The sequence below is a fragment of the Acromyrmex echinatior genome, chromosome 5 (assembly GCF_024713525.1).
Source record: "Acromyrmex echinatior isolate Ae372 chromosome 5, ASM2471352v2, whole genome shotgun sequence".
In the NCBI taxonomy this organism is placed as follows: Eukaryota; Metazoa; Arthropoda; class Insecta; order Hymenoptera; family Formicidae; genus Acromyrmex; species Acromyrmex echinatior.
The window spans coordinates 5549104-5564579 of record NC_141856.1 but is presented as its reverse complement, the minus strand read 5'-3'; positions in this window follow the sequence as shown (position 1 = coordinate 5564579).

The window sequence follows — 15476 nt, the reverse complement described above, 5'->3', positions numbered from 1 at the left end:
TTTCTTGAGCATTTCTTTGCTCCATTTAACACGAGCCTGTTTTTGAGCTTCGGTCAAATTGTGTGGGATCCAACTGCAAAGTTTCCGTACGCTCAAGTGATCATGCAAAATCGTATGTATTGCTTTCATGTCAATGCCTAAGGATGCCTGAATCTCGCGGTATGTCATATGCTGGTTTCGCTCAATCATTTCACGCACAGCATCAACATTAGTGGCAATAACAAACGTGGATGGACGACCTTCACGGAATTTGTCACAAAGAAAGATACATCCACGTAGGAATTCGGCAAACCAATTATAAACAGTCCTATTGGATGGTGCTTCATCTCCAAAAGCCAAATGAAGTCGATCGATGCATTGTTTCGAAGTTAAATTACATTTGTAATCGTAAAAAAAATCATTGCCCGAAAATTTTCACGCGAAATTTCTATTTTCTCACAAAATAACTTTTTTTAAAATACTATGCAAACAAAACTAGTTGGCTTGGGTACAAACTGTCAACTGAATTATAGATTAAAAACATCTAATTTTACGGATATGATAGCAGAACGTTGGCGCCACTGGAAGTATTAGATTGCAGAAACTTTTCCAGCAGCCTACGTATTACTGGTCTTATTCAATTTCTTCAGAGCACCCCCTTCCCGGTGATGACGATAACGGATTGTACCAAAGACATTGAAATAATATCTAAAATGTATTTGATACAGTTCATTAATTCGGCTAAGTCCCTGGTCGTCATTCATGCTGCCATGTCACAGAAATTCGGATTTGCTTGTAATGCCCCTGAAGTTTGTCCTGGGAGGGAAAGATGAATCCCGCTACAATAACAAAGATTAACATTCACGTCTTTCGTTATGTTCTTAAATTTCTCTGAAATTGAAAGTAGATAGGGTACCATGAATCAACATTTTTCTTTGCTGTCTCATCCTCCACATTACTATTAACTTAACGTCTCTTTATGCAACAATGATTTTAATTTTAGATTGATCGTATTGGAAATGAAATCCAGTGGATAATCATTCTCAAGAAAGATTTTGACTATTAGTTCTATGTTGTTCGTATGATATCTATATAGGATGCGACAAAATGTGCGGATTAGAATATTGTTCATGGAAATTATTTGGATTGCTGATGATGGTTTAAAATAAATCGAAACGTTCAAGGAAATTGTTATCAACAAGTACAGTAATGTAAAATTATAGTACAATAAATATATTTTATATATTGCTCCAAGTACTGCGCTGTATATGCTCTCATTACCGGCTAATCAATATTTATTATTGGAAGTTTATACTTAAATTTTAACACCCATGCACTTAAATTGTGAGCGTTTAAACTGCAAATTAGTGTGTATATCCAAAGAGCAAGCGTTTGTATTTAAAATTGAGTGTATACAATAACTGAGCGTTCACACTTAAGTTTGAGTATACTTGCTAGAAACATTTAAAAGTTTACTCTCAACACTTGTACATAGCACTTATTAGATGAATGTAAGCATTAAATCTTTGAATATCATTTTTAAAATTAAATGTAAAAGTCACTTAAATGTCAATCTTAAGTGTTAATGTTTTGATTGAATATTAACACTAAAATGTTAAATATTGATGCAGTACATTTATTTATGAAAGAAATGTGACATAACTATATGTGAAATTTTTGTTGATAATATCTATTATATTGATCAGCTAGCTATGTTGCAGCTATATATCAATTAATTTTAATTCGTGGATCGTCAAAGTAGCAGCTTTTGTTGCTTCGATTGCAGGGATTCAGCACCATTGGATGGGATATACGATTGGATAGATAATCGCATAGGGAAATTAATTCCCAAATAAAGGGGTAAAGCATTATTTTTAATATAATTTTGCCATGTGTATTCCGGAATAAAATGCAGATCAATAATACGTATTTTAGCAATAAAACTGAATTAAATAATTGTATAAAATAAATAACACTCACAATTTTAAGAGTAACGCTCAAGTTAATTCTCAAGTTGAGGATAACGCTCAAGTTTAGCATCTGAAATAAATGGAATGTAAACACACAAATTTTGAATTTTTTTTTCATAAGGGTAGAAAAGAATTATTGACTATGAACACCATATGGTCATAATACTTTGTTATGCTATTTGATGAGAAAAATTGATTAATCATAAAAATATCTATCTAGCAAAAAAAAAAAACAATTATGATTTTATAAAAAAATAATTTTTTTTTGCTCTAAATAAGTCACGTTCGGATCTAACACGATCTATATGATCACAACTTGAACCTGAAAATTTAGAAATATTTATAATCTTAAAATAAAAGGGTGACGTACTAAAAAGATAGGAAGTACCCGAGAGTCTTTAAACTGATCCCTGATTAAAATTTCACCGATTTAAAAGATTCCAATTATTCCTTCAAAATTCACAGATTTTCTACAAGCAAGAGTAAGGGTGTTTCGCGATTGCATCACCGCCCACACGATACAATCCTGAGAGGCACTTTAATCCCGTAGAGATTATTTTGATTAGACCATTTCTCTCTTCTTCTCTCTCTCTCTCTCTCTCTCTCTCTCTCCCCCTCTCCCTTCTCTCCTTCTCCCTTTCTTCCCTCTTTTCTTGTTACCGCTACATCAATATTATGAAGCAAAATCAAATACTGTACAGAAACAATACGATATTAAAAAAATTTAATTCATTTACGTTTTATATATATTTATATATATATATATATATATATATATATATATATATATATATATATTAGACTGCCAAGGAAAAAAATTTTTCTTTTTAATCGGCCATTTAGCTCAAAAGCATCCATTCATGCCAAAAGAATATCTCTAAATTTTCATAAAAAAATATTAAGATTTAAAAGTGCAAAAGTCGCTCGTGAACGATTTTTAAATCAAAGTTTCGATTTTCCTTAATACATGTTCAATTTGACTTAAACCGGATTTTAAATGTGATATTGTATGTTTTTTTAATCGCTGAACACGATGCAACAGTTCATTTAACCCTACGATATACGCCTTAAGAAATATAGCCCGATTAATGTGAAAAAATGACTAAATTTAGAGTTCGAGTTTCGATTTTAACAAGGTCCCAAGCGTTCAAATAGATTATTATTGCCCTGAAATTGTAGGGTCTATTCACCCAGAGCAAGATCCAGTTGGAATTTTCCGGGACTTCCTACAGAGTCTTTAAAAGTTGCATTTAATTGGATTATAAGACGTTTTTAAGGATAAAAAAAATTTTTTTCTATCCTTAAAAAAATTTTAAAGTAAATTGCTTTGTGGTTTTGACATCCTCAAATCAAATACCTCAATTTAACGATAAAAAACTTTTTATTAGAAAATGAAATGAGTGCATAATACAAAAATACATGATTTAATAAATTAAAATAAACTACATATTACGTATAGTATATTTTTTATTATGTATTCATTTCCTAATAAAGAGCTTTTTATTATTTTTCTTGTCAAATTTAGACATTTGATTTGAGAATGTTAAAACCACAAAGCGATATACCTAGTGTGTCCGATGAATACACCTAATATTCGAATAAATGAATGAAAATATTCATTCGAATACATTTCTTTTTTATTCGTTAAGAAACGAATAAATATTTTTTCATTCCATTTGAATGAGTATTTTTTTAATATGACTACGAATATTTTCATTTCGTATTAACTTTTACTCTGTATTATCTGCACATAGCTTGCAAGCCCCAAGAGAAAACAGAAATCTATAAAAACAATGGCTATGATTACATGCGCTTAGTCCACGACTTATACGATGGGCATCCTTATTTGACCTATAGATTAAACAAAGACATTTTTATTAAGAATAAATAATATATCTCGGAATTTAATGTCCATAGACCATAATGAACGTTGCGTCCAAGATATTCTATAAAATATTTATAACATTATTGTCATATAACCGGAATTATATAGAAATATGTATGACGCTCTATCAAATAGATAGATTTATAAATAAAAAAATGTATATCTTTCTAAAATATTTTTCAAAATTTCTGAGTTTCCTTTATAAAATCTGAATATTAAAATGACAAAAATAAATAAAACTCATTTTTTTTACTTAAAATCATCAAAGTACCGATTATGGTAAGAGGTAACGATTGCTTATTGAAGCTTTTTTTTCAGTTTATATTTTGTTTGAATGAATATGAATACTCGCTAAATATTCATATTTTTTTTTGTGAATAAATATTTTTTGAAAACTCAAAATTTTGAATGAATATATGATTACATCTTTTTTATGCGAAAATTTTGAATAAATACAATTTGGAGCTCAATTACAAATTTTTGTATTCATCGGACATACCTTAGAACTTGTAAAAAAATTTTTTCTGCTTAAATACACACACACACACATACACACACACACACACACACACACACACACACACACACACACACACACACACACCCACCCACACACACCCACACATATAAATATATGAGATAAGTCTTAAGAAGAGAAAAGAAGGAAAACAAAACGTGAAACTATTCAAATCATGTTTGATTTTAATAGAGATCAATCGTGCAAAGGACAATAGCAAAAAGGGAATACAACAGGCAAAAAAGAGAAAAAAGCGAGGATTTTTTTTATGGACGCAAAAGGACATTAAGAAATAAATGAAGAGAAAGAGACGCGTCAAAGGGGAGAAAGCCCGAAGGGGAAAAATTTTCGATACTCCAAAGCCCATGCTTCACCCTTCATAAATTCTACGTGTTGGAGTGAGCTTTTTGTTAAAGCTGAGCTATCGACGTGACGCGAGTAAATGTCTCTTTAAAGAGAATGAGGGTGTCCGTGAATCACCGCCCCAAATGCTGAGAGATATGAGCATATCCGTCTTAAATTCTCGAATGCGTAGACTGACAATCCCCTCTCCTCCCTCTCTCTCTCTCTCTCATCCCTCTCTCTTGTTCACTCCCCCTCTCTCGCACATCACCCTTTCGTGTAGCACATTCGCGCATGAAATAACCTTTCTCATACCTCGCTCTTTCTCTCTATTTCTTCTTTCGCTTTCATTCCTCTTTCGCGTGGCAATTATTATCCTTGCCTCTCTATTCACCTTATTTCTTCTTTTCGCTTTAGAAATGTCGAGAGAAAGCGAATGTGATGTTAGAAGTTCATCAATATAAATAGTATACATTTTTCGTGCCAATAAAAGAGATGTCGAAATAATTAAAAAAAGGAAATATTGCAGACTAGATACAATTTGTACATATGTTCTGGGATTCTTGTAGAAGTTTATGATAGTGCTCCTTCTGATAAAACATACAGAGAATAATTTCGACGCTTTAAAAGTGGTGATTTTGATGTGGAGGACAAACAGCGTTCTGGACGGCTAAGATTCGAAGACGAAGAATTGCAGGCATTAGTAGATGAAGACTCATGTCAAACACAAAAATAATTAGAAACATTAAATTTTACTCAACCTGTTATTTCTGATCATTTGAAAGCCTTGGGAAAGATCTATAAGAAAGGAAAATGGGTGCCATACTGAAGCCAAGAGACATTGAAAAACCAGCGAAATTCTGCTTGCTAGGCAACAAAGAAAGGGATTTTTGCATCGTATCACTGGGGATGAAAAATGGATTTATTTTGACAACCCCAAACGTCGAAAAACCATTCGCGATCTCGTCCAATCTTCAACATCGATACTAAAGCGGAATATTCATGGAAAGAAGGAAATTCTCTGTATTTGGTGGGATCAGAAGGGTGTAGTGTACCATGAACTGTTGAAACCAAACAGTTATAGGGGATCTTTATCGAGAACAAATTATCCGTTTAAGTCGAGCACGAAAAACGATCAGAATATGAAATGAGACAGCATAAAGTGATTTTGTTTCAGGACAACGCTCGGCCTCATGTCACAAAATTTGTCAAGAAAACGTTAGAAACACTTAGAAAGTGCTACCACATGGTGGCTTATTCATTAAACTGTGCCCCTTCCGACTATCACTTGTTTCGATGGCACATGTACTTGTTGAAGAACGCTTTAATTCTTATATGAAGACATCGAAAAATAAGCCTCTGACTGGATAGCCCCCAAAGATGAGTCATTCTTTCGCCGCGAATTCGCTTGCTGCTCGAAAGATGGGAAAAAGTCATCGCTAACAATGGACAATATTTTGATTGATGTACTTTTTATTTTGTTTCTTAAATAAATATATACTTTTTGTAAAAAAAAAAAAACGAACAGAAACTTTCCAATTGACCTATAATATATAGGGTTCCTGGAAATAATCGCCAAATATTTCATGGGCAGGTAGAGAGAACTAAACTGAGTCGAAAAGTCCTCTACCATTTTGCAATTTTCACAATAGTTAACAAGATATTAATTATTAAAAATTGCCAAATATTGGTCTTGAATAATTTTTTACTCAAATACTATCAACTTTATAGAAAAGCTGCAAGAGACAAAAATCATTTATTTTTTTCTCATAAAGTTCTAAGAATTTTTTCAGAATTTTTTATCAACTTTTTAGTACTGCATTTTCTCATTTTTATCAACATGACTCAGTATAGTCCTCTCTACCTGCCCATGAAATATTTGGCGATTATTTTCAGACACTCTGTATATATATATATATATATATATATATATATATATATATATATATATTAGGTGTTGGAATTAATTCGTAGCGTTTTTTAATGAAAGAATGTTATTTATTTCACATGAGCATTAAAAAATACATTAATGAAAGTATTTCCCATCACTTGTAAAACGCTACGAATTAATTCCAACACCTAATATATATATATACATACAGAGTATTTCTGAAATAACGCCCACTAATCATGCAGTACTATTCACAATTTTCACAATAATTAATGAGATATTAATTTCTAAATATTGTCGAATAAACAGATAAAATCGATGTATAAGACAATTTTAAGATCTTTCAGTGTTTTTTATGAAATATTTTGAAAATATTTCTTAAAGAACTCTTAAAGATATCTTAAAGTTGTCTTACACATCGATTTTAGACGTTTTTGCTCATTGGGTAACTAAAAAAATATTGTGAAAATTGCAAAATAGTAGAGGACTTTTCGATTCAGGTTTTTATTAGGAATAGCATTATGATTAATGGGCATTATTTCAGAAACACCCTGTATATATAATAAACCGTTTTAAGAAATGCCAATCGATTGAAAAAGAAGGAATGATAATAAGGTATAACAGGAAAATAAGTTTAAAACAAAAATAATACAAAAGAGGGTCAACTCAATGTTAGTTTAATATGAAAAAATGTGTCATTTGTTCAATAAGAATAATAATGATATATAATAATCATAGATATAATAATAATAATAAAACGTAATGCTATTATATGTAATGTTTGGCATCGTTATATGTTTGCGTCTGTACAGTAGTTTATTTTCTGCGGTGTTTTCGAATTTTTTCTGAATTATGGGCTGTCACATACATTCCGAAATTAGTACTTTAGCTGTAGATTAATGAATAAAGCTTATTCGTCCGGCTGGCGGACGCGATATAATAATATGGTAAACCAACAATTGCAAAATTAATAATAACGCAAGTAATAGTGTCGTAATGATCGCAATTACAATAGTAAAATGATAATAATAGCAAAAATACACAACTGCGATACAATAACACAACAATAACTAGTAAAGAAATTAAACATCATATAACTAATAGGGCAACAATGGCGGCGATTATTGTGCAACTGCGACAGATAACCGTCAAAAATCGTTGTTGCTCTTAGTAATATTAGCGATCATAGTTAACAATACAAAAGAAACAATTCATTCGTTTACAAATGATGTGCCAGAGAAACAACATGCTTTCTCTTATGTAACTTTACACAATCGCTTTTTGTCCATGCCAACACGATATTACGAATTAACAATCTTTACGCACATTTATCAGTTTCACGATGCTCTTCCTCGAATTTCTAAAATGTTAACGTCTCTGCGTAAAAGGAAATAGTCTTTCGAGAATCATATATTCAGAAGAAAAATGATTTTCGATTAAAAAAGAAAAGTGGATAATAGGAAGATATCGCTTACATATTTACAAAATCCTATGTCGCTCTTTTTATGCTAAAAAAAATATCCAACATTGTTTGTAACATTCCAGAAAAATTAATTAAGACTGATTTTTATGGCAGGACATACCTCAGAACTGTCGTATTTTCTTTCACATAGAGTGTATGGAGATTCTCAAAAGAACTCGAATTTTTAATTTTAGTCTAAAATCTGTCGAGATCATCGTTGACAAGTTCTTAATTTGCAACATTATATGTATTTTGATTATCAAACGCCACATTAAAGTTTTATTAAATCAATCTCGCAACCGTGTATGTGTTTACATAAGCATTAAGTAAAAAACGACACGTTATACATATTTGTGCTTTGAGACTTAGCATACCACATGATCTTTCACTTTTGATCTTAAATAATCCTCAATTACATATTTCTGTCGAAGAATCCGCGACGTCAAGAAGGTAAAACAGTTTCGAAACATTCTCTATTCGAATTGTGAGAAAAAAAGAATTTCATAATATTTAATAACGACTAAAGCCTAGTAGCTACATATAGCACATATGGTAACCGAGTCGTATCTCCTTTATCTTCGCCAAACGGGCAGCGAATTTGATTGAATCGAATACTCCCGCATCTTTTAATACTCGGTGCGCGACGTCTTTGTTTCGGGAATATGAAAAATAAGCCTCTATCGTGTCAGGTCACTTGATATGATTATCGTTGAAAGGGTGGCGAATTGCAAGCTTTCGCGCTCTCTTTCTCTCTCTTTCCTTCTACTTTCTTTTCCCTCTTCCTCTCTCTTCTGTATCAACTTCGTAAAGTTAACATTAACTACGTTAATGACGGAATTACTGCGTTACAATAATTATAATAAAATGGATTCACTCGTTCACGAGAACAGTGCAATCAAGAATCTAATCTACAATATGCTCTTTATTTCCTGTCTCTTTATTTCTTGGTTATCTGTTGCTCAAAATAAAAGTTGATAGCAGCCAAAGGAGCATATTGTAGATTAAATTTAAGTCCCTCTCTTTTCTCTCTCTCTCTCTCTCTCTCTCTCTCTCTCTCTCTGATTTTCTGTTTTTCGTCGCAGTTATTGCCAAAAAACTTTCTGTATAGCAATACAAATAACATTTTACATTATTTAAACGTAAAAGTCACAAAGAATTACTTATAAAATACAGATATAGAGTGTGTCTCTTTTAGAAATTAGGACAAAAAATATTTTTGAAAAAACAATTCGGTTAAATTGTCCAAAAAAAATACAAAAAAAACGTAAGAACTTATAATAACTGTTTATTATTACTTAACTTTTCTCGGAATAATTATCAAATAAAAATAACTATTTTATCTCGATTCATTCCAAATTATTTTTATAAGATGTATTAGAAGCGAGAAATTCACAAATTAACTTTTATTTATATATTGCGTAAACATGATGCGTGTTCTCCCTATTTTTACACATATTCTTGATATATTTTTAAACGGCTTGTAATTTCGCCAATCCAATAATAGAATAATCATTTCAATTTAATCGATTTCTCGAACAGGGAAAAAGAATTATTTTTGTGTTCTATGCTTTTTTCATCTCGCTATATAATAATAATACACTCTGCCAGAGTAAAATTCCTCCTTATGTAAGATGACATTCTCTCCTGGAAATGCAGAGCATAATTATAAATAATTTCGTCACAAATTTCGTAAAACGTTTTATGAATTATGATCGCATTTTTTTCGCTGTATCTGATACGGTGGTCATTGCTTAAGGATACGCATTACTGATAAGTTACACTATCTTAACGTAGGGCTGCTAAAGAATACCACATTAGATAAAGTAGAATTGTTGCAATTGAAGGAATTTCATCGATTTGTTATCATTTGTTATTTTCGATTCAGAAAATTCATGTAAAAATATTTCGCTTTTTTACACAACAAACTGACCGTTTTCACGATCATAATCTAATTTGAATAAATAAGCTCATGGATTCATAAATGAAGTACGTCGCAAGATTTTTGAAAATAGTAGGTATGCTATGTAAAAAAATTCAATATTGCAAAGAATCTGAAAAATATATAATAGCGAAGCTATTTGTTCGATTCATTCAATGAATTTATGCGGCTGTGCACTTCGCTAACATATTCTATTCCACGCCAATTATGTATAGATAACTTGTCCATCATGCATGGACTGTGGTATTTTTTAATTGTCTTTATATATTTATTAAATTGCAAAATATATTTCTTATGCACAATCGACAGATTGTCTACTATCCGTCAAATGTTCGTTCCCATTCGTTTTGTTGATTTGCATAGTTAGTTAAGTTTAAAGCAATTGAAAATAAATCGTTTTTAACTTTTCCTTTCGTTTCTTAAGTCACTGCGATGCACGGAAAGAGACAGAGAGAGAAAGCGCGGTACGCGAGACAGCGTATCTTTCTCAATAAAAAAAAAAATGATATGTCTTCTTACACATTTAGAAAAGATCAACAGCACTTTCTTAGCTCACTCGCTCGCTTGCTTGTCGCCTTTGCAAGACTTTTGATATTTTTGTAAGATATAGAATCCTGGCGCTTTCCCGCGGCAAACGCGACAAGTTAGGATCCGTATGACACTAAAAACTAGACGCTACTAGAAAGTGTAATATATACATATAGTTTGTTACGTATATGCGGTAGAACACGGACGAATTACGTTGGTTTAGGTGGGCTCAGACGATCAATATTTACAAATTGATCAAAAAGTAAAAGTAAATGACGAGAATCGATTGATGAAACAAACACAGGCAAGTTTTACGAAAATTTTAAGCTTTAAGCAATGAATTATACGTATATACGATATACAGGGTGTCTCAAAAATAGAGTAGGGCATCGAGGGCGTAGAATGGGTCAAGGGGAACAAAAAAGTCTTACACCATTTTGAGATATCCACTATAGTTTTCGAATTAAAAAAGGAAACGTCTAAGCCAATGCGATGAAGCCGCGCTCTCACTCGACAGCGATGGCGGCGCCGACACCCTGTGTGTGTGTATATATATAATATATATATATATATATATATATATATATATATATAAAGTATATTTAATTTAAGATAAAGAGTACACACAGAATAGTTTACTTAAATCAAAAATCTTAAATTTCATTTATTTTTGATGATACGAAAAATTTTTCAAATACGTTTTGAAGGAATTATATTTTTTAATTACGTTGTTTTTTCTAGAGGTTTGTGTATGTCGCATGCTCTACATGCTCCAATATGCTCCTATTATAGCTCCAACTCATTCCAAGGCTCATTGAAGTGAGTAGTAGCTGTGATAAGGGCATGTTGAAGCATGCGATGCGAACAAATCTTTAGATGGCAAAAAGATACGAAGATTATCTTTATTTTTTAAAATGAAATTATATGATTTTTTTTCACATATAATATAATGATATTCCTCCAATTATTCTGCATATAAAAGTATTAAGGTAGAAATATAAAAAATCAATAGTTTACAAGACATTTTATACTTTATTCTGGCACATTTGACATGAAATATTAAATATCTCGTAAACTATTATTCTTTTTTTTTATAATCGTACCTATTTTTATGAATAGAATAATGAGATGAACCAATTGGTGTATAGAAAATACATAGTTACAAAAAAAATACATAGTACTAAAAAAATCAAGAAAAAAATATGACCAAATACATATTCCCTTCGAAATTATAATACTTTTTAAACATTTTTCCGTATTCTTAAAAATAAATAAAATATTTAAGCTTTTCAATTTAAATGGATCACTCTGTATACAAATTTTATACATATATATAAAATATGCTGTATAATACGCTGAAAAAATATATTAAATTTTAATAAATATTATTTGAATAGTTCTAAGTAAATATTTACTAAATGTACACATATCGATTATTTGCTACAACACAAGCCACAGTGTCCAAAAAAGTAGTCCAAAAATGAATTTGAATGTTTTGAATCATTAAAACTTTGTATTATATATTCAATTTCGAAATGCAAATTTGATATAATAACTGATTACATCAAATGATACAGGATTAAAAGTATGTAAATATTTTAATAGTATATTTTCTTCTTTATGTTTCTTTCTATTTTATGAACAACTCGTACAATCCTTTTTTTTTAATTATGTCATAACAAATGTGCGATATATTTATTTGGCAAGAATTTGATTTTTTATTAAGTAAATATTTATTTATTGTAAATGTTTATTTAATACTATTTAAAAAATATGTTTTGAGAGAGAGAGTAAATGTTGAGTTTAGTAAATTTTTTCAATGTGTATATATAGGGTGTCTAGAATTTAAATGTCAACTCATTTCGGGAGCGTATAGGGGATAAACTAAGAAAAAAATGTCTTGTAGAGATATGCTTGTTTTTGCTTCGTTTAGGAGAAAAAAAGACGTAGTTTTCATTTTTATATACTTTCTCATTATTTATTCACATTATATTTATTCACTTAATGTAGATATTGTTCAAAATGTGACCTCTTGTCGCACAAGCCATACACGAAAACCATATCAGCATATTCAACGTTAAAATATATGCGACATATTGTGATAGGAGTAATTCACTCGATGACGAGTAATTGACGAATTTACGCAAGAAAGGCAGAAATGAAAATAAAAAACATTTTTACCTGAAAACGGAATTATTGTTTTCGTGCATAATTTCAGCGACGATAATAGACCTGTTCTATTTGACTGAACTTTTGCACCAGTTCATCTTTCTTCCTTTTCTCTTCAAGAGGAAAGAAGAGGAAGAAAGATAAACTGGTGCAAAAGTTCAGCCAAAAAGAACAGGCCTAATATTTTAGAGGCAGTGAAGACAGCGAGAACAAAGCAATAACGTTTTGTCTTTTTTACAATTTTCTCCAAAACGAAGCAAAAACGAGCAACTCTCTATACAACTTTTTTTTTTAGTTTATCGATCCTTTACAAGTTCCCGAAGTTTTGACATTTACATTCCAAACACCTTATATATATATATATATATATATATATATATATATATATATATACAGGATGAATCTGCTAAAAGTTCACCATGTTTTTCTCGAAAACGGTTAGAGCTAGAAGGATCTATTATCAAAATTGTAGAATAAATAGGAGGATATACGTTGGTTAACCTTAAATGTGTGTGTGTGTGTGTGTGTGTATTTGTGCGTATGTGTGTCCTTTATTTGTGTGGTTTCTTTATTTTCAATAAAAAAGGTTTTTTTAATAGGAAGGTGTATTTTTGTGCTGTCGATAGTCTTAATTAGCTAAATATTCTTATATTAAAGTATTTGTGTGTGTGTGTGTGTGTTCGAAAATTTAACTGTTTTCAGGATATAAATTAAAAGAAATTAGATTATAAGTTTGGAACAAATTTTTTTTGTTATAACAATAAATGTTCAAAATGTTCACTATATTGATTTAATCGTGCCTGTAGTCTTTGTGAAAAGTTTTTTTGGATTTTTCTAATTCTTGAATCGTTATTTCGAAAAAAATATTTTTTATTGTTTTTATCATGTTTCCCATGATAGAACGTTGAAAGTGAAAAGTGGAAAACATGATATAAAGGATAAAAAATATTTTTCGCGAAATAACGATTCAAGAATTAGGAAAAGTCCAAGCAAGTTTTACATAAAGCTTACAAGCACGTACAGATCAAAATGCTGAACATTTTAAACATTTACTGCAATAATAAAAAAAATTGTTTCAAACTTATAAATCTGATTTAGTTTAGTTTCGAAAATAGTTTTGAATTTAAAAAAAAACCCGTAATATGAAAATATTCATCTAATTGAGTACTATCGATAGAATGACTTAAAGGAAATCTAAAGCGAAGTTTAATCTCCTTAAAAATATTCTTTCCCGTTAAAAGATATTTTTTAGTAGTAAAAAAAAAACCTAAGGATATTTTTAAGATTACTTAAAGTCATTAAAATATGTCTCTCTCTATTCATCTTACAATTTTAACAATTTTAATTTTTTAGATATTTTCCTCCTATGTCTAACCGTTTTCGAAAAAAATATGATAAACCTTTTATCAGACTCACTCTGTATATCATTTGTATAACTCCCTTTTCGAAATTAAAATATACTATATAATACTGTATATACCTATATATTTTATATACATATAAAATTTGTATACGTAGTCTTTTTTTATGAAATCGCAAAGATAATCGAAAATAATTATCGCTTTTAGAAGGTTGTGTTTGTTCATGATCGATATACATGTATTGAAGGCATGTCAATTTTCTAATCGAAAATATTGATCTTCCGAAGTTCCTTACAAAAAATAAAATTTGGTTATTGCCATATATGTCAACCTGCGAAAAAACATCGATCTCTCATTATATGCGCGTATACATAGGAGAAATGGAATTAAAATTAAAATGTCAAACGGTAGAGATCCTATAATCAAAGTTGGCGAAAGCGGACACAACTTCTGATTGGTTCTCCACCTTGGTCCATTCGGTATTCTTCAGATAACTTCGTATACATCGATAACATTGTCAAAAAATAAGTGCAAAGAAAAGAAAGGGATAAATAGCTACATATTATGAGTAAAACCTGTCAAAGAGATTAGAAATCGTTCCGAGATCTTGAAGGAGAAAATTAACAAATTACAATTGCACAATTCGGCCAATTGATTACCTCGATTGATTACCTCGATTGGTTTCTTCAGGTATTGTTGTCACGTATTGCCTGTCACGTATTTTAACATTTTTTGCGCTCATACGAGAAAGAAATATCTGTTATCTCTTTCTATCCGCCATTTTTGGTCCACGTTCGCCAAACTCTGATTATAGGATCTCTAGTCAAACGGAGCTAAGAAGAGTCATCTAGAAACTTCGTTGTGCCGTTTCACGGCACAACAGCGAATCGCAGGTGGACACCGTTCTAGCGCGCGTTACACGCTCGCTCACGAAGTTCGTTTTTTCTACGACACGCATAGCGATGTTGCTTTGCGGTGCACATTTAAATGATCGACCCTGAACGCAGTTAAATCTCCCCTCATTGTTCGCAATTTTCATCTCACGCTCATATCAAGTTTCTTTGGATAAGGACGAGACATCCGCGATGGATGGGTTGCGTTTAACGAGTGGGAGCATGAATACGAGTCCGAGACATTTTATCGGGGAATTATTAACGCGTTCATGAAACATTGAACAAGATATCTCCGATACGTCGGCATTCTTAAACATTTGTCGAATATAAAAATGTAAATTTCGATCGCACACACGCACTTAACACACATTCTCTCCCTTTCTGTGTGTGCTTCGTGGTCATGTGAGAGACAGATCGTTCCTTTTAGGGGCTGACGCATAAAAATACTTAGGGCCATGGCATACAAAAAAATTTAAGCAGTAAAACGTAAGACTCAAGGAGTAAGGAAATCAACATGTTGGATTCGCTACTGCCATACTC